Raw genomic sequence first — 19,779 nt, forward strand, 5'->3', positions numbered from 1 at the left:
GATCTGTGGCTGAAGAAACGTGCCGCCGGCTCCGCAGCTAAAAATCGACACTCGCCAGAAACGCGACTGAAGAATTGACACACGGAGCAGGAGAAACGACGTGCAGCATCGTTGACGGAGGCTGGGATATCGCAACCCGTGCTGCGTGGTTTTCGGATCACTGTGTGGCTGGATTTCCGACTCAAGTACCGGTGGGCATGTAAAAACAATGCAAGGCCTGCCCGGACCCGAGAGTGCTGACAGATCGACGCATTGCTCTCCTGCAGAGAGAAGAAACGACGCACCCTGACCCGACAAAAGAAGAAACAACGCAAGGTCCCGCTCATGAGTGGAATCGATGCATCGCAAGCCCTTTTTGACACACACTCGCCCGTAGAGGTTTTCTTTTTACGCACCCAAGGTACTTTTTTACGTTAACAGTGTTAGTGTGTGTTTTAAACTACTTAAAGACACTTTTTTGACTTTTCATTGATAACTTGACTTGTGTATTGTGGATTTTTGTCATTATGGTCTTGTTTTGTATAGATATATATTTCCTATTTTTCTAAACTGGTGTTGTGTCATTTTGTAGTGTTTTCATTAGGTTACTGTGTGTGTTGGTACAAATACTTTACACCTAGCACTCTGAAGTTAAGCCTACTGCTCTGCCAAGCTACCAAGGAGGTAAGCAGGGGTTAGCTGAGGGTGATTCTCTTTTACCCTGACTAGAGTGAGGTCCTTGCTTGAACAAGGGGTAACCTGACTGTCAACCAAGGACCCCATTTCTAACAGATGCTATTTCCATAACTGTGGTTTATTTAATCATTTATAAGGACAAAATGGTAGCACTTTCAAAGCATTTTGGCATCAAAGAAACCGCCAAGAATTCTAGAAATGTAATAAAGTTAATACTGGTGTATTTATAACAAAAGACCTGATAAATTCTAGTGTACAAGAAAATTTCAAAGTCATATGGTTGCACTTGCATGAAAAACTTGACTACATTAACCATGCAAAAGTGAGACATTAGGGCACAGCCCAATGCAAAATCATTTTTGGTATTTAATAAGCCATACAAAGCCACGTTTTGTGGTTTTTGTGGCTTTGGGTGGTTTACTAAATACAAAGTAACATAACACAGTGCATAGCACTGCCTTCAGTTACTTTGCATTGGGTGGGACTTAAATGGGTGGAGCATGAGTGTTCCCATACATCCACCCATGTATTTTGGCAGAAACTCAGATTTACAATGACTTGTAAACCTGAGTTTGAGCTAAAATGGTGTGCCTACCTGACCGGAGTGTAACAAGAAGAAATAGCTCTATTTCTTTATTTTATTTATTATTAGTTTGTAGAGTGTGTCATTACCCTAGGGTTCCCTGGAGTTAGCCAACCAGCACACATACTGACAAATAGAGCCTAGTTTAGGTGAATAAATGACTCTTCAGAACCCTGCAGAATTTTAAAGGGTCAGGCTCTAGGCTTATCTCAGGAGGCAATCTGTTCCAAGCCTGAGTGATCACCACAGAAAAGGCCCTGCCTCCCAGACGTGTTCTCCGGTACTTTGGTAAAGTGATCAAACCTGTGGAGGTAAAGCAAAGCAGTCTGGGAGGACTGTATTTTTCAAACATGTCAGAAATATATGAGGTCTGATTTGCTGAATAGCAACCTTTGTGTGTCATACAGAGGGTCTTAAGCCGGCATCTCATATTTGTAGGGAGCCAGTGAAGCTGCCTGCATAAGGGTGAGACACTGTCAAACAGACTACTCCCAAAAATCAACCTGACTGTTGCATCCTGTATGAATTGTAACTTCTTAATGAGCAAAGGCGGCAGACAAATCAAGAAGGATAAGTGCCCCAGAGCTTTTGGTATCCAAGATCATACTTATGTCATTTGTAGCTATGACATGTCTACTGTTTCTGTGCTAAAGCAAGATCTAAACCAAGATTGCTGCTTATTAAACACACCATTTTTCTCACAATAAGAGGTTAACTTCTCATTAATCCACCTTGCCAAGTTTGTTTTCCAAAAAGTGGGAGAAGAGAAATTGGCCTCTAGTTGGAGGTAGTATTAGAATCTAGTATTTCTTTTTTCAAAAAGCGCATTAATAGTGCAGTTTTATAGAAATTAGGTACCACCCCACTCTTTAGAGAATTATTACACATCTTTGTTATATAGGGAGAAAGAAAGGGTGCCCACGTTTAGATTTTGGATAGCACCTCCTTTTCAGTAATAAGACTAAAATCTGACCACTCCTTCAACAGATGGATAATTTGCTCCAACCTTTCTGCCAAATAGAGATAATCGAGGTCTAGAAAAATCAGACACATCTGAGCAATGCATTTGTGTGGCCAGCGATTTAGGCAAACAATGCATACCTTTTGTCAAGCAGGTATAAACTGCAGAAAGTTATCTAGTAGGATTGATAGCAGACAAACCTTTATTGTGATAGTAGCTTCCCCTACAGGCTTTCAGAAGCCCTTTGATTTCTTAACTTCTTATTTATAAGCTTCTCTCGTGGATTCTGAATAATGATGTCTCCAGAGTGTCTCAAGCTTTTTATATTTCCTCTTGGCCTGTGGCAGTTCTTAGATATACTAGTGGTTTGTGACTCCTTGTCGAGATCCCCCTCAATCCAAGAGTAGAACTGTTAAATAGACTCACCAGCATTGGTGTCAGGCTAAATATTCAGTTTAGATTTTTCTAAACCGCCCCTTAGTCCAGGACTGTCCTGTCTGGCCAAGGCTCAATAGTGTGTATGTGTGGGAGGTTGTGAGGGAGGAGTACTTCCAGTCTTATGCAGATGGAAAGAAATTATCATGTGGTCGGACCATGAGACCTCTTCCACATCAATTACAGTAATGAAGCCCTATCAAAGATACATTTGTGGTCCAATTTGTGGGTGCTTATGGGTAGGCTGTTTAACAAACTGTTTTAGCTCCAAAGCTGAACGGATATGAACAATCTGAGAGGTATTAATGTCAAGAACATTGCCATACTGAATATCTGTGTCCCCCAGTTCCACCAGTGATTGAGACTGCAAATCAACAGTTGATACTAGCTCTTGAAAGGAGATAATGAAGGTCTTTACAGGGTCAGGAGGTCTGTACATTATTAGACATTTCACTGAGCATTTATGGTTTAAAATTAGTGATAAGTCACGTAATTCCACATCCTGTACATGTGGTACAAGCAAAGGGGATCATACAAATGTCTCTTTGTCTTCATTACTTCCTCTTTCCATGTGTGATGCTTTTTGTAGCACACCTAGTAAAAGGAATGTGGCTCTAAAGATTGCTTTTGTGCAGGAAAGGGTTCCTGCACAAAAAAACAATCCTGCCCGTAATGCAGGCACTCAGGCAATGCATTTGTAAACATGGAGCATTACTACTCTCACCCTTTCACACAGTGAAGTGCAGCAAGTTCTCTTGCTACACCAAATTGCGTGAAATAATTATAAATGTGCCCCAAATCTACAATCGTCAGAGGACAGTAATAGCCCTGTCACTAGGTACTGCCACTGAGCCACCAACTGCAAAATTATATTTATGCCTCAATTACTGCTGGGGGGCCCCAAAATTACATTATTGCGAAACTAGGGGGCATTCAGGATTCAGTTTTTACATGACCTTGCAGTGTGGAAGGATTTAAGTTTGGCCGTGGTGAAGCCTGCCAGGTCAGAGCTGGTAGTAGCGCACCATTTCCTCATCACTCTTGCTAAGGGAAGCTGTTTGGATTTTCCTAAGCCTGAGCCCAAGTGCATTAGAGCAGAAGAAGATGATGGGGATTCCCCTCACTCAAGGCAGGAGGAATTACTTCTTACACCTTAACACCAAGATAAAGTAGTAAACCCCAGGCTTAACATACTTGAAGGGTGAAAGGTTTGCCTTGTCAATACTCCATGCAAGTGAGGTACAGGTGAGTTAGTGTATGGAATGTACCATTTGTGGTGACAAGGTTTGTTAACCAAAGGAAAAGCAGTCCTAGAGATTATCATAGTGTCTTGTGAGTGACAAGCCCTATGAAATCCCCAGGATTTCCCCAGCACTGATGTCCATTCATTTAAGTGCAAGAGTAACCCTAGGAATTTCACTGGATCCAGGGATTATTACCAGGTTATATTACAGCTATGGAGAAGAGTGACCTAAGCAAAGTCAGTTTTGCATCACCATTCTGTTGTTCACAGAAATGCTACCGCCACAACACAGCATCTCCATTAGCCAATTACATTTAGTAATGGTAACTGCCCTGATGGAATGGCAAAATGATGGTTGGATATAGGCATACATGGAGGAGATGTCTACAACTAGATCTAAATTGAGGCCTTAGTATCACAAACTAATATTTATTCCTGATAGCGCCTCTTATACCCTTCTATACGTTTATCATGTAGCTTATTTAAAATATGGAATCAAATCCCTACCTCTGTTTGGAAAGTCCTAATCAATAACATTCATTTGTTTAAGTTATTTGTTTTAATTGTGTGTTGAATAAAAACATGTTGTAGTTGATTGAGAAGGAATTTATGAGTTCTGTGAAGGAGTACAACATGAGCACTAATTCATTAACATGAACACCTTTCTGAATCCTCCCAGAAATGTCCAACTCTCTATTAGTAAAAATGCTAATTAAGCACTGTCCTTTCTGTTTGTACTAACTGACTATGAATATTCTGTGAATATTTCCATTTTAAATGTTTTAAGACCAATATACAAAGGCTTTTAAAAGTATGTGAATTAATACTGTAGGAGTATTACCAAAAGACCCATACATGCCTGTAACTCACTCCTCAATTTTCTACTCTGAATTCTGAATTTGCTGGCATGCCCTATTGTTAATTGCTATTAACCCACAATGATGTGCATGTCTTACAAAAAATAATCATCAAGTAGCAAATATACGTACTTATCAAGATGTTTTAAACTACTTATGCTAAATACTAAAGAGAAATCCATAAAGGTGAAAACTTAATATTTTGATTTAAACAATCTCATAAAACACTAACTGGAGACAATGGCCCTCATTACAACCCTGGCAGACGGTGGAAAAAGGGTGGTAAGACCACAAACAGGCCAGCGGTCATTACCGCCCCATTATGACATTGGCAGTTTGGCATATGCCAAACCGCCAATGTCCTGCATTGTCTGCTACTGCAGTAACAACCTCCAGGCTGGAGACATCGGTCTCCAGCCCAGCGGCTGTCACTAGACCGCCGGCGGTAACAGGACCCCGCATACCGTCATGGATTTAGTGGGGTTTTGAACCCCCAAAGGTAGTAGGACCCCCCTGCCCCCGCACCCCCATCCCTATTGAAACCCCCACACTCCCCTACACGCACGCTCACACCACTCACAAACATACACGTACACATACATGCACACATGCACACATACATACACATTACGTTTCCCTTACACACATTACACCCCCGCATGCATACACACACTCACACAACCACTGTACACACGCACATGAACACCCCCATGCACACACACACACCACACAACACCCCCAGCCCCCTCCCCTAACGGACGATCACCTTACCTGTTCCGGTGATCCTCTGGGAGGGAACGGGATCCATGGAGGCTGCTCTGCCGCCAGCACCCCGTCACCAGAACACCCCCACGCCAAATACTGGGTCGTATTACGGTGGGCGGTGTTCTGATGACGTGGTGGTGACGGTGGAGCAGCCTCCACTTCACCGGCGGCCGCCAGTATGGCTACTGGTAGCTCTCCATCCAAAAAAGGGCGGAGGGTTGCCAGTAGTTATAATATGGTTGGCGGAAGACTGACAACACTGGCGATTTTTGGCCCAGCGGAACCTCAGCGGTCTTGAGAAAAGACCGCTGAGGTTGAAATGAGGGCTAATGTCTTTGACACTCAGTTAGCCTTGAGCAAAAAAAATGATATATTATAGATTTTCAGTGATCTATGAAAGATTGAATTACAAATGTAAATATGCCATAGGCTGTAGAGCATTCTAACTTTGTTATAAATATCTACTTCAGGGGAAAAACTTTATATGTGCTCTGGCCAAAAAAGGAATCAATACTTAAATTGAAACTTCACAAAATATAGAGCAAAACTTTGAGAAATATTAATGGGTGTTTTAGTTTTTTATTATCAGAATGAGGCACCATCACAATTGTTATTCCTGATAAGTGTTATTAAATTACCCCCTGCAGTGGACCACAGCACTTCATTATAATCTTTCATCAGGTTTGTGATTGAAATACAGATGCATGAGTGCACTGAATTGAAAACACAAGAAACTTTAGGGAGCAAAATGAATATTACATATCACAACTGATCATAACGAATAACTTCAGGTGATGAGCGTGTTACTCTTTAAGCCAAGCAAAACCCAATTTTAAACTATATTATATATATTATATTTCATAGCTGGTATGATGCCTAGTTACTAATACACAAACACTGGGTGGGGTGTTGAGTGGCTTAGGGAGAGAAGTAGTAGAGATTAAGCATAGTTACAGAATGGCTTCATGTCAGTTTCCAATAATAAAACCCTCTTGTCCATCAAGTAAAATGAAGTGTTGCATAATAGTGTAATAGTGTTCACACGCCTAGGCAGTAGACAGCATCACACAAGCATTATACAAAGTAACCCCTTTCCAGTGCATACGTTTTCTAGTAAGTGTCAATAGTGATTGAAAATATGCTCAGATCCTTGTTTTTTTTTTTATGTGTTTAAATCACATAGACTTCCAAATTCTTCTTTTTGCAACATTTGTTTTTATTTGTACCAAATTATTTTTTGTCTATTGTTCACACGTACCCATTGTGGATTTGACCATTCCAGATTGTCGTGGGAAGTGTACTACACATTCTGTACATGCTCATGTGACATTGCTTGAAAAACAGTACTGTGTAGCTTGCCTGGACAAAACCACAGATAATTTGTGTCAAGTTTGTCCCCAAATGGGAAGCAGAATGGTAAATAATTGATTCATTGTTCATCAAATGAATTCCACATTTTAATCACATCTTCTTTGTCTGCTGTCTTTCTTTCCTTCATTTTAAACGAAAATACCATCTTTATTCAATTGTAAATTATTTCACGTCGACTGTTTAAAGTCACAAAGCTTATTGCTATCAAGGACAGCTTGAGTTATGTTATCTTTCAGCACCTGCTCATGGCAGGGGGATGTGACCAAAATGAGCTGACTGGTCCCAGGATGAAGAGAAGGAAGGTGTGAAATCTTACCACATTCTTTAACACCTTTCTAATCTGCAGATAGGAAGAGCTGCTTTTATGAACAGCTGCGCTTTTAAGAGGTGATCAAGTATAAGGAAAAGTGCTTATGTGAACACTTATTCTGGTGATAATGATCACGCTGTTGCAGTTTCTAAGAAAATGTTTGGTTAATACAAAGTAAAATTCGCTATATGTATAACATTCAAACTTGAATTCACATATCCTTTGAATGTATTTTGAAGCAGAAAAAGTTTTTTTTAAAAATAATTTTCACATCCGCAGCGAGCATGTCTTAATTAATAATGCTCAATTAAAGTGTCACCATAATACGAAATTGTGCTATAAGCCAAATCTGTTTTCACACCATTTGCACTGCAAACCAGTATAAGACTTTTAATTGGGTCTTTGTAGAAAAGTAGTTTGAACGAGAAGTTCAATTTAATAAAATATACAACTTGCCGCAATTTCTTATTAAGGATCGAGAATTACTGAAATGAAGAGTTGTTGGACTCCATCTTAGGCAAAATGTAAAATTCTGTATATGGATGCTAAATAGAATTGTGTTGTGTAATCATCTAAGTACGATGAGAGACAAAAAGATAAAGAGATTATTTAAAAAAGTGACCAGATCAGAGATGTCCACCCTATGTGTAGGAGACCAGATGAGGCTAGATTTTAGGATTACCCTTCACTAGCAAATACATTTGGTATAGGTTAATTACATATACATTGTAATTATATGAACATCTTGAAAATCAAGAATGGATGCAGTCCTTCTGGTCTTATGTTGGGCACTCCTGAATTAGATAAAGGCCAAAAGGAATAGGTGTCAAATGTTTTATGCAGCAAGAAATACAAACTCCTAAGGAAGGGTCATGGGCAAAAATGACCATACTTTACAGAATGATCTGAGTCTTTTAGTGGAGGGCAATAACAGAATAAGGGATTCACATGGTTTAATTGGACTCTTTGCTATGAATGGTCGTTGCATAGCTTCTTAAATCCAGAAATGTGCAATCACCTAAAAAGTACATTACAAATTGTATCACTGAGTGAATTGAAGCAAACTGCAAAGGATTGGTACCTCAATATGACAACAAATGTATCTGGAAGAGGTAAATTGAGCTGTGAAATCACTAGTACAGAAGTCACACTTGTAATGTTATGCCGCCAGAAAACCACTGCTATGAAATCTGTTTTGATTTTTGTCCAACATTTTATTTGGAACGTATCATTCAGCATAGTCTAGTGTAAAAGGTAGTATTGTCATTCACAGGGCTTAGTGCACTTTCAGAAATGTCATTATGAGGCTGTTGTGGGTACAGTGATTATTTGCCATTTTTGGTAGGCCTATTACTTTCATGGTGGTCAGTGTGAGTATTTACTTTGGAAAAGGCAGACGTATGGCTTTAGAGACAACTGTCTAGGGGCATGGTTCTTCTCAGAGATTAATCTGAGTCTTTCCATGTTTCCATGCCCCATTTTGTATAGCAGTGTGAGTGGAGAGGCTATTATAATATCATGAGCCATTTAACACCTTCTATAATATGGAACAATCCAGCAGAGATGCATTGACAGAAAGAGCGATGTACCACTTAATATGTCCAGCGAGCATTGATAATTCATTGTGTTACAAGTGAGAGAGTTAGTCCTTGGAACATTGTCTACATTTCTTGGAGTTAGCTGCAATAGTAATGTTCATTTCAATTAAACTGTGCAAAAGTGGGTTAAGAACTTGGATGGTTATGATTCTCTCACAAGTGATAAGGCTCAATGGGTCATTAACCAAGTATACATTTTCAGCACTTGACTCTCTCATGGTAGTGAGGTAGAGGGGTCCAGGGCTTATGCATGAGAGGAGGTGTGGGTAACATTTAACAACGTGTAGAGTGAATCTTTATTGTACTTATATAGTTATTGCTAAACTATCTCCGAACCCAACAAAGGACCTTTACCCCAAAGCTCTAGGACTAAAAGTTCCAGCTCCAAGAGTACTTGAAGAATCATCTGGAATCCATGTGCATGAGAGACTTACGGTCCCCTATTAGTTTCCTAAATAGATTCCAAGGCCTTTACAGAGGTCGACAATCCACTATTAGTGCTGCAGTGATCCTGTCATTGTGGGCACCGTATGTCTTATATACAAAGTTAGCAACCCCAGTACATTCTGAGGTACGTCTTTCGGCTATTGTTTTTATTACAAGCAGCCCTGTACAACATAAAGTGCTTTTCCTGTGTTTTTGTTAATCAAATACCCTCTTAGCTTGTTACTTTTTCCCTCAGGTGCAAGACCTCAAGCAGGTACCTGTAAGGCTCTCTTATGCGGACTGCGGGGGAATCCCCACAGCCCTTGTGGTCCCAGCTGCTACTATGCCCAGCACAGCTTTTGTAGATTTGGCAAGAGAGTGAGCGCAACTCTTCTCTCCCATCAACACTGACTGTAGATGGTGATTTCTTTGTTGCATAACGCCTAGCAAAACTCCTGGGGCTATCACACTCCCTGGGAACCTCAATGATTTAGGGTGGTGGCAGATTTTATCTAGTCTTAGCCCTTCAAGCTTGGGGACTCCCCTGAGGCAATTGTAAATGAAGATGACATTAGTGTCAGAATCAATTTTCTCTAATGTAATGCAAATACCAATATGTAAGCCAAAATAATAAAAAATGAAGTATTTACAAAACAGAAGTTACGCCATGTCCCAGCTTAAATTGAAACATTGTGTCAGGCACTTAGGCCCATATTTATACTCCCTTTGTGCCAGATTGGTGTCATTTTTGTTTACGCTTATCCGTCGCAAACTTAACATCATATTTATACTTTGACGCTAGACCCGTCTAACGTCAAAATATCCTAGTGTGCGCCATTTTCTGGATGCGTGAAACTGCCTTGCGTCAATGAGATGCAAGGTAGGTATTCCCATCTAAAAAATGACTTAAACACCTGTGTGCCATATTTATCCAACTGCGCAAAAATGGCGCACGTCTGGTAGGCGGAGCCGGAAAATGGCGCACATCGGGATTTGCGGCAAAATTTAACACCTGTGGCAGGACAGGCGTTAAAATGGGGAAACACACCACTACTTAAGGAAAACTCACACAAGCAACATCATAGCTCAAAAAGGAAGACATGGAGCTGATACTCATGCAGCATACACGAAGACGCAGAGCACAGGAGCAACAGCAGCAGCTACCACCACACCAACATGGACCCCAAAGGCAACGCAGAAGGCAGGAGAGGATATTCAGGACCAGGACAACCCTTCAGGGCCTCAGGGAACATTACATCATCCAGAGGTACAGACTAAACTGGCAAGCCATACAGCAGCTGCTGCGCCACATTGAGCCACAGTTGGCACCCAGCTTGCAGATACCCCACATCATTCCACCGGAGACCATGCTGATAGCTGTCCTGCACATGTTGGCAAGTGGCTCTTTTCAAACCACTGGTGCCCTGGTTGCTGGGATCTCACAGCCCTCATTCTCTGCCTTCCTTCCCAAGGTACTTGATGCCATAATCTCCGTCAAACCTTGCCACATCAGCTTCCCCAACACACAGCAGAAGCAGCAGGAGACCAAACAGGGGTTTTATCAAATTCATGGCTTCCCGCACGTGCTTGGTGCCATTGACTGCACACATGTCCGGATTGTGCCACCTGCTGCAACCATCAATCAGCACTTCCAGGATGGATGTTATGGCAATGGCTTACTTGTTGGTAAGTACAGAAACCTAGTAATTTACACACAGCACAGCAACCCTGTAGGATACCCAACACATACATCACTACATTGACACGTGGCCGGGAAAACAATGAGGTGTGACACTGATAGTCATGTTTGATATCCTGACCCAATGGGATACACACCTATGGACAAATAACATATGCAAATAACAAGAGATGGCACTCTACAGCCACATGGGACCAATTTAAAATCACACAGCTGTGACAATGAAATGGCCTTAACTGGCAGTACAACTTGGAAGATGAACCTTTCAAAATCACATCAATAACACTCAATCCCACACCCTTCCAAGCAATACATCCTGTGTAAGGGGTGTGTAATGTGTGTTGCTGATGGTCAAACACCATGAGAGACATAGCATGATGGCGCTGACTCTAATGAAGGTGACATGGAATCATTGAGGCAGTACCAACATCTCACATCACTCCTGGGGTGACATTGCCAGCTAGCAATAAGGAAGTAGACTGTGCTATGAAAACATGTGGATGTGACACTAATGCAAAGTGCACACTGCTACACATACGGATTGAGACAATTCCCCATATACATGTATACAGGCAGATGGACCTTCAGACACTAAAACCTTCACCCCCACAACCAAGTTAGCCAGCTTACCTGGAGCAAGTTCAGTAGTGTAGGTACACGTTTGCACATGAGCCGACTCGGCGAGGGCACAAAAATAGGTTGGCATAGAACTTGTTACACATGGAATAATTGTGCAGTCAATTGTGAACACTTCAGTGCTGCCAACCTATGGAGATGTGTTGTGCATTGTCACCTAGCCAAATCAATGGGCCTCACTGTGACATTTCACCTGCAATTATATATGTTGAATTGGATGGGATGTTCAGCCCATATAGTGCAACCATGTTACCACCACAGTGAAATCGATTGTGTGCGTGGAAGTATCATGTCACCTCCAGTGAAGGCACACAGACACTTCTTTCACATTACATAACACATGGGAGATACACACTGAACAGCAAGTTTCTACATATACCGCTGATATCATATCAATCAGCCAAACATCAGTTTTGATAGTCAAACAACTCAATGCAGAAAGAACCTCACAGAAGCCTAGGATCCCACACAATACCACTAACACAGATGAGTCACAGACAACACAAGATAACAACTGCCATGCAAAGTGACATTCCTGGTGCAAACAACAACAAAATACTTACCCTAATTTTCTCTTTCAGCTGATCAGGGTTACGGGATCCAGCCATGGATCATGACCCCAATTGCCAACCCAAGCACAGCAGCAGAGCGTGCCTATAATGAGGCACATCGTAGGACATGCACCATAGTTGAGAGGACTTTTGGCATCCTGAAGTCCAGATTCAGCTGCCTGGACATCACAGGTGGCAGCCTCCGATATTCCCCTGAAATGGTCTGCAAGATCATTGTGACCTGTGCCATCCTGCACAACATTTGTGTGAGGAGAAACATTCCCCTCTATGAACCAGATCAACAAATGCCTGAAGAGGAGGAAGAGGGGGATGCTCTCTGTGAAAATGAGGGGGAACATCCAAACAGCTACAGGATTGCGTTGGAGACAACACATCGTACAAAACGTCTTCTAACTATAGTCACCATCACCACTTTGTTATCATATGTAATTAAATACCTCACTTCATCACTCAATCATGCTCTGTGCAATTATTTATGCATCACATGATCTCTAGGAATCATAATCAGAGTTTAGCCTCATGGAGCATTGCAGAAATAAAAATTTGCATACTGAAAAAGCCACGTCACATTTGATGGGTATGAATGTACTCCAAACATCACACACAGTGTTAATGACATATATCCTGTCTATTTCACATTTGAAGGGCAATATCAGAGGACCACAGCTATGAGACACATCCATGTTGCCAACATGGTCCATTGCAGCATATGACACACAACTAAATCACCATCAATCATAAGGTAAAAAAGAGCTTCATACAGGAGGCAGTGGATGTGCAATTTTATTGGTAACAGGAATGTATGACCAGACCCTTGACAGCAGTAAGTGTGACATCAGCTATCTTTGCAAGGAGCACGTGTGACAAGAAGTGCATCAAATCTGAAAATGGATAACACAAGTGCCCCAGGTATGACACGTATTGCTCACAAGACATGTCCTGCGCAGTCCATCCCAGGTAAAAAGTCCTGCCACTGCTATGTTTTAAGTCTCTCCCCACCCTTCTCTAGGGGGCCCTGCAAATGGACTATCTGTACATCTTCATCTACACACATCCAGACTCCCATTCTGACTCCTGTGTGCTTCCCTCTTCAGTATGGCATGCCATAGTCATAGTTCATCAGTCTGCATGGACTTCAGGTCCGATAATGCACTGCCTGGTAGTCGGTAAGACCTGTAATCAGCTGTCCATTGCTTCCCATGTGAAAGGTCCAGTTGGCCCTTTGAACTTGATTTTTAGCTCCAGGACTTGAGAGACTGAAGGTGTACACTCCTGTGAGCACTTCCATGCAGACCAGCCATTTGAACCTGCCCTGCCCCGGCTTCTGCCTGGAACTGCTTAGAAGCTGCCATTTTCTGAATCTCCTTGTTGTGCATTGGTGTACAAATTACTTGTGTACCAGAGCCCTTGGGGATTGTGTAACATTGCAGACCACAGCACAAACAGTTTTTTGTTCTCAGTGTTGTTCCTGCTTGTCCCAGTCAGAGTTTGCTCACTGTGTATTTGCCTTGTTCATGTTTGTTCCTGACAGAGCCTGCATCCTGTTAGCCAGACTGGTTCCAGTCTTTGCGTTAACCATAGGGGTTCCCTGTGGCTACATTTGTCTCATTGTTGCTTTCCATGCCCTCTGTTTCCTCTTGTGTCTGGTAGGTCTACGATTAATCCTCAAATGTATAGTATAGGTTTATCAGTTTACTTATCATATTCTGTTCTGGGACTTGTATTCAAATGGCCTCATCCAGCACCCATCCCTTGTCTGGTTTTGCATGTATTCATTAGTGCCAAACAGTGACAATGTGCTATGGCTGTATGCATGGATTTGGTACGGTGCCTACAGGACAACAAACAAGGGTTGCTAATGTGTATGTAAGGACAAAACATGTTTGTGCCCTGACGGTCCACACACAGAATCACTTCTGCCGCCACCTTCTGATGGGGCTTGCTTGGTGACTAGCTGTGAGATTAATCAGTACAGAGGCACTGATGTTCCCTGTTGCAGTGGGAATTTTAGAACCCACCCTGTGTACAAATGTTGTGATGAAACCTGCCTGTTTCCTATTACTGATCCATAACGTATTTGAGCACACGAAGGTTGCTCTGTTGTCAGCCTTATAAAAGATCTGCAGTGCCATAGATGGACTATCCCCATGTGTGTCGTCAGTTGATCTTTGGCTTTTAGTCAATTCTGGAGAAGTGTGGCACAATGGTTAGAGCGGCAGACCCTGATGCAGAGATCTGGCCTGGGACCAGGGTTCAAACCAGGGTTCAATTCCCACCTCGGCGGGTCTTGGGCTCAATTCCCTTGGACCAGATAATTCTTGCCTCGGTGCCTAATCTAATTAATGGGTCCCACTCTGTAACTCTAAGCAATAGCTTACTTAATCTCCACAACGGCCCTCACAGCGCTTGGATGCCTGGCTTCACCCTGGGGCTGTCCAGGAGTGGGCGCCAAACAGTGAAAAGCCAGGAGGGGTTCCACAGCGGTATGCGTACAGCACCTTGAGACCCTATTGGGTGAGTAGTGCGCTATACAAGTGCGAAGTTTACAGTTTCTGCTTTGAAGGATACTCTGTTAATTCAAGGTTGGCTCCACAGACTCATGACTAGACCTGCACGTAACTGTGACAACATGGAGGCCAATACTGACACAGGGTACACATGGCCACACACTTGAACTGGACAGCTTTGTGCAATGAACCACTGGAAATATGTGAACACATGCAGCATGGTCTGCTGGTCCTTCACTGCCACAGGAGAAACATAGGTCATTTACATGACTCAAACTGTGGTGTACATAACAATTTTAGGACTGGATTTGAGACTCTGTGTCACAAACACTGTACCTACCTAGCATGTTCAAATGATGGACTCATGGGTAGTATACACACAAGTGACCATGAAGTGGTATCCAACATTTCATTACATGTGATGGGTAACATATCTGACATAGCCATTATCAACCATCCTCAAACTATCCTGTGTATAGTTCGTCATGGGAAATGTTTTGTCCCCAAAGTCAAGGAAGTACACACAGCATAAGATGCAACAGATACAACAAACACATATCATGACTGATGTACCTCAATGAATGGCATATGAAGGTTATACACATTTAGAACACATTCATACATGCACATTAGGGCAACATTTTCTTGTGACGTTCCCACAGAGGCACAACAATAATTTTAAGAGCCAATTCACAGACATAAACACACAGGCCATTAGTCTATTTGTTTAGTTGCGTAGCCTTGCTGTCTTCTATTGATGCAACACCTGCTCAATCTAGGAAGTACCAATTATATTCCAAAAATTTGTGTTGCTGTTGCATCAGTTAAGAGAGCTAATCCTGCACAACAACATGAGTATTATGGGCCGCAGTAGTATGGTCTGCCAAACACTAGAACACACACTGCAGGTCATACCATCCTATCTTTGTATAGTTCTAGGCTGCATGCATGTAAAAAATAGAAAAATCACACAAACACAGTTTAAGACAGATGTTTTGACGCAAACGTGTAAAAAAAGATGCATATGCATCAAAATATAACACATATGCGTTAACAAATTACGCTTACACACATTATAAATCAATTGGTGTGAGAAAACAGGGCTGATTGCAGAGGCCCCCTAACATTTTGCCCCCATTTTCCACTTTTTGCTGGTGTTTTCCTGACTCTGATGGTGCCCTGAGTACTGCTAACCAGTCCCAGGGCCTGTGCTCTATATAAAATCAATATGCAAATTAGGCTAATTATAATTGACTAAGTCAACCTACCTATAAGTCCCTAGTATATGGTAGGGCATGTAGGTTTAGGGACCACAGCATAGGTAGTGCACCCATAGGTGCACTGCTGAGGTGCCCACTGTCATTTTAAAGGCAGGCCTGCCTTGCTGGCTGCTTTTAAATTAAAGTTATATTCAAATTCAACTTTGGAATTAAAAGTAGTTCCAAAGTCTCTTATTTTTACATATAAGTCATCCCTAAGGTGTGCCCTATGTGCCCCTAGGGCTGGGTGCCATGTAACTATAAGCGGGGACCTTATAAAAAGAGTTTTATAAGCCCCGGTGAGGTAAAAACAGCCAAATGTGTTTTTCCTTCATTGCAGTAAATGGCCTTCATAGGCTAGAAAGGGGAGACTTTATTTTGATTTTTAAAGTCCCCTTAAATGATGGATACCAAGAGGTTGGTATCAAATTAATTGTTACAATAAATCCCACAACTTCCAGTTGTGGGATTTAATATAACTTGTTCAGGTAAAGAGTTTTAAACTTTACCTGAAAAGTTGCCAATTTCAGCCCTGCATTGTTTTTGCTGCTGTGCTCTGATTGGCCAGCCTCTTGATGAGGTGTGAAGTGGCCTGGCTTCACTCAAAGGAATGTGCCTGTGGGAGGGAATCTCCCCTCAGCAGATGGTGAGGCAGGAAGGGGGAGGGCTGCCAAACTGGTCTTCAAAGGCAGAGAAGGACATTTGGAGCAACCAGCAACACCCCCACATCCTGCAACCCCAGACAACTAGGTGCCCCCTTCATTAGATTAGGAGAGGGCATGAGAGGGGTGTGTTTATGATTTTTAGCCACGCCAGTGGGTGGGCTCAGCCAGATGTAACCTCCAAAAATCAGATTCAGCGATGATGGATTTTTGAAGAATGTTGCCTCCTGGGATTGATTTTTGCCACACTTCCCAGGGGGAAGGACCCTGCACCTGATTGGAGAACCAAGACCCCCCTGCTTTTCACCCAGGAGCAAGGATAAAACTGGCAGACCTGCACCCACACCTGAGTTCCCTACCACATTCAATAAGGAAGAACTACAGAAGAAGAAGGACTGCCCTGCTGGACCCCTGGCCTGCACCTGGAACTTGCACTCAGAAGGACTGCACGAGCTGCACACCTGGGCTTCAGCACAAGAAGGACTTTGCCTGGCTTCAACTGGTTCAAGGAGGGATTCCCTGTTTGCTACAGGTGAAAAATTGCTAACCAGAGTCCCCTGCACCAACTCCTGAAGAAAGCGACCAGCTGACCACTGTCCAGTGGCCAAAAAGGAGTTTGCGCCAGGTGCATTCTGGGAGTTGTAGTCTGCACCCCCCCCCCAAGGACCATCTCAGAACTTCTGGACCCTTGGGGTGAGCTGTGGACCTCAAAAGAACCTTAAAAGGACATCTGGGAGAAGCCCCAGAGGTTTGGAGAAGTTTGGAGAACTTTTGAAAAAAAGCTCCATAGAGGGACCGACCCGCCGCAGCAACTCTAGCCGGCTTGCCTCAACCGCGACCCGGTCAGATTTGCTGGTTCATCCGGGTAAAGAAAATCTCAGAAAAAGAGACTAATTCCGAAGGTAAAAAGTTGACCGGGACCTCCCAGCCAGCGTATCCGAGTAGGGCTCCAGGGACGTCGGATCAAGTTCCAGGTTTACCCCGGTCGAAGGATTTTCACCTCGAAAAAACGACTAAGTCCGAAGGTAAAAATCTCCACTGAGGATTCCCGCAACGCGTATCCGGAGAACGGCTCCATGAGGTCGGATTGGACTGGCAGGTTCGTCCCGCTGAAGAAAATCTTTGAAAAAGAGACTAAGGAGGTCATTACAACCTCGGCGGTCTTTTAACAAGACCGCTGAGGGACCGCCGTGCGGAAGACCGCCAGTAGTGGCGGTTTGCCGCTCGGTGTATTATGACTGATGGCTGCTCTCCGTCCTTTTTACGACGGAGAGCCGCCAACAGCCATACTGGCGGGCGGCGGGGAAGTGGAGGTTGCTCCACCTCCACCGCTACGCCAACAGAACACCACCCACCGAATCACGACCTGTGTCTCGGCGCGGCTGTGTTCTGTTGGCGGTGTGGTGTCGGCGGAGCAGCCCCCATGGCTCCCGTCCCCTCCGGGAGGATCGACGGACAAGGTACATCCGTTAGGGGAGGGGGGTCGGGAGGTGTTGTGTGGGTGCATGGGGGCGTGCGTCTGTGTATGTAGAGGGGGGTGTGAGTGCATGTATGCTTGCGGGTGTGTTGCGTGTGTTGGGAATGAGTGTGTGTATGTCTGTATGTGTGTCTGTATGGATGTGTGCGTGTATGTCTGTATATGGATGTGCGTGTCTGACTTAGGTGGTCATTCTGACCCTGGCGGTCTTTGACCGCCAGGGCGGAGGACCGCGGGAGCACCGCCGACAGGCCGGCGGTGCTCCAATGGGGATTCCGACCGCGGCGGTAAAGCCGCGGTCGGACCGGCACCACTGGCGGGGTCCCGCCAGTGTACCGCCGCCCCATTGAATCCTCCGCGGCGGCGCAGCTTGCTGCACCGCCGCGGGGATTCCGACCCCCCCTACCGCCATCCAGATCCCGGCGGTCGGACCGCCGGGATCCGGATGGCGGTAGGGGGGGTCGCGGGGCCCCTGGGGGCCCCTGCAGTGCCCATGCCACTGGCATGGGCATTGCAGGGGCCCCCGTAAGAGGGCCCCTACATGTATTTCACTGTCTGCTGCGCAGACAGTGAAATACGCGACGGGTGCAACTGCACCCGTCGCACAGCTTCCACTCCGCCGGCTCGATTCCGAGCCGGCTTCATCGTGGAAGCCTCTTTCCCGCTGGGCTGGCGGGCGGTCTGAAGGCGACCGCCCGCCAGCCCAGCGGGAAAGTCAGAATTACCGCCGCGGTCTTTCGACCGCGGAACGGTAATCTGACGGCGGGACTTTGGCGGGCGGCCTCCGCCGCCCGCCAAGGTCAGAATGAGGGCCTAAGTGTGTGGATGTAGACATGTATGTTGGTGTGGGTGCGTGTATGTGTGTTGGTGGTGCCTGCATGCGTGTGTGAGTTATGTGATGTTGGGGGTCGGGTGGGGAGGGGGGCCCTGCCACCTTTGGGGGGTGGCAGGGGTGGTGGGGGGGTGTAGGGGAGGGAGTCGGGGTGGGGGGTGAGGGAGACCCCTATCAGTGCCAGGGAAGGAATTCACTGGCACTGATAGGGCTTACCGCCATGGATTTCATGGCGGTTCGGTTCCTACCGCTGGAAATCCACGGCGGTAGGCCGGGTCGAAATACCGGCAGCAGTATTGTGACGGCCGCCGGGCTGGAGACCCAGGTCTCCAGCCCACGGTCGTCTCCGCCCTGGCGGGCGGAACGGTGACGCGGCGGATGATGGTCATAATACTAAAAAAAAGACCGCCAGCCTGTTGGCAGTCTTTCCACCGCTTTAACACCGTCCGCCAGGGTTGTAATGACCCCCTAAGTGTGAAGGTAAACTTTTAACTGAGGTCTCCCGTGGCCTGTAGCCGAGCAGGGCTCCATCGCAGTCAGCCTTAAACTTTGACTTAGCCCCGGTCGAGGTGCAACCAGATGACCCGATTGGCGCTTTTTGTTTCTAGGCGCTAAAAAACAATAATTATTTAAAAATTCATATCTCCGGTTCCCCTTATCCGATTTTATTCGTTTTTGTGTCATTTTAAAGATAAAAATATAATCTATTTTTATAAATTGGTTTTGGATTTTTAAACTGTTTCCTGTGTTTTATTTAATTACTGTTTTGTGATATTTGAATGCTTTACACTATGGGCCTCATTCTGACCTTGGCGGGCGGCGGAGGCCGCCCGCCAAAGTACCGCAGTCAGAATACCGCTGCGCGGTCAAAAGACCACCGCAGTAATTCTGAGTTTCCCGCTGGGCTGGCG

At 44.4% G+C, this 19,779-nt stretch overlaps 1 protein-coding gene across 4 annotated transcripts in view; it reads left to right on the forward strand.

Annotated features, from left to right (window-relative positions):
- The window catches only part of DCC (DCC netrin 1 receptor), a 1,057,140-nt gene that overhangs the window by 947,521 nt on the left and 89,840 nt on the right, over window positions 1-19,779 (forward strand). The gene's annotated exons all lie outside the window — the stretch shown is intronic.

This window comes from Pleurodeles waltl, chromosome 1_1, assembly GCF_031143425.1.
Source record: "Pleurodeles waltl isolate 20211129_DDA chromosome 1_1, aPleWal1.hap1.20221129, whole genome shotgun sequence".
NCBI classification, from domain to species: Eukaryota; Metazoa; Chordata; class Amphibia; order Caudata; family Salamandridae; genus Pleurodeles; species Pleurodeles waltl.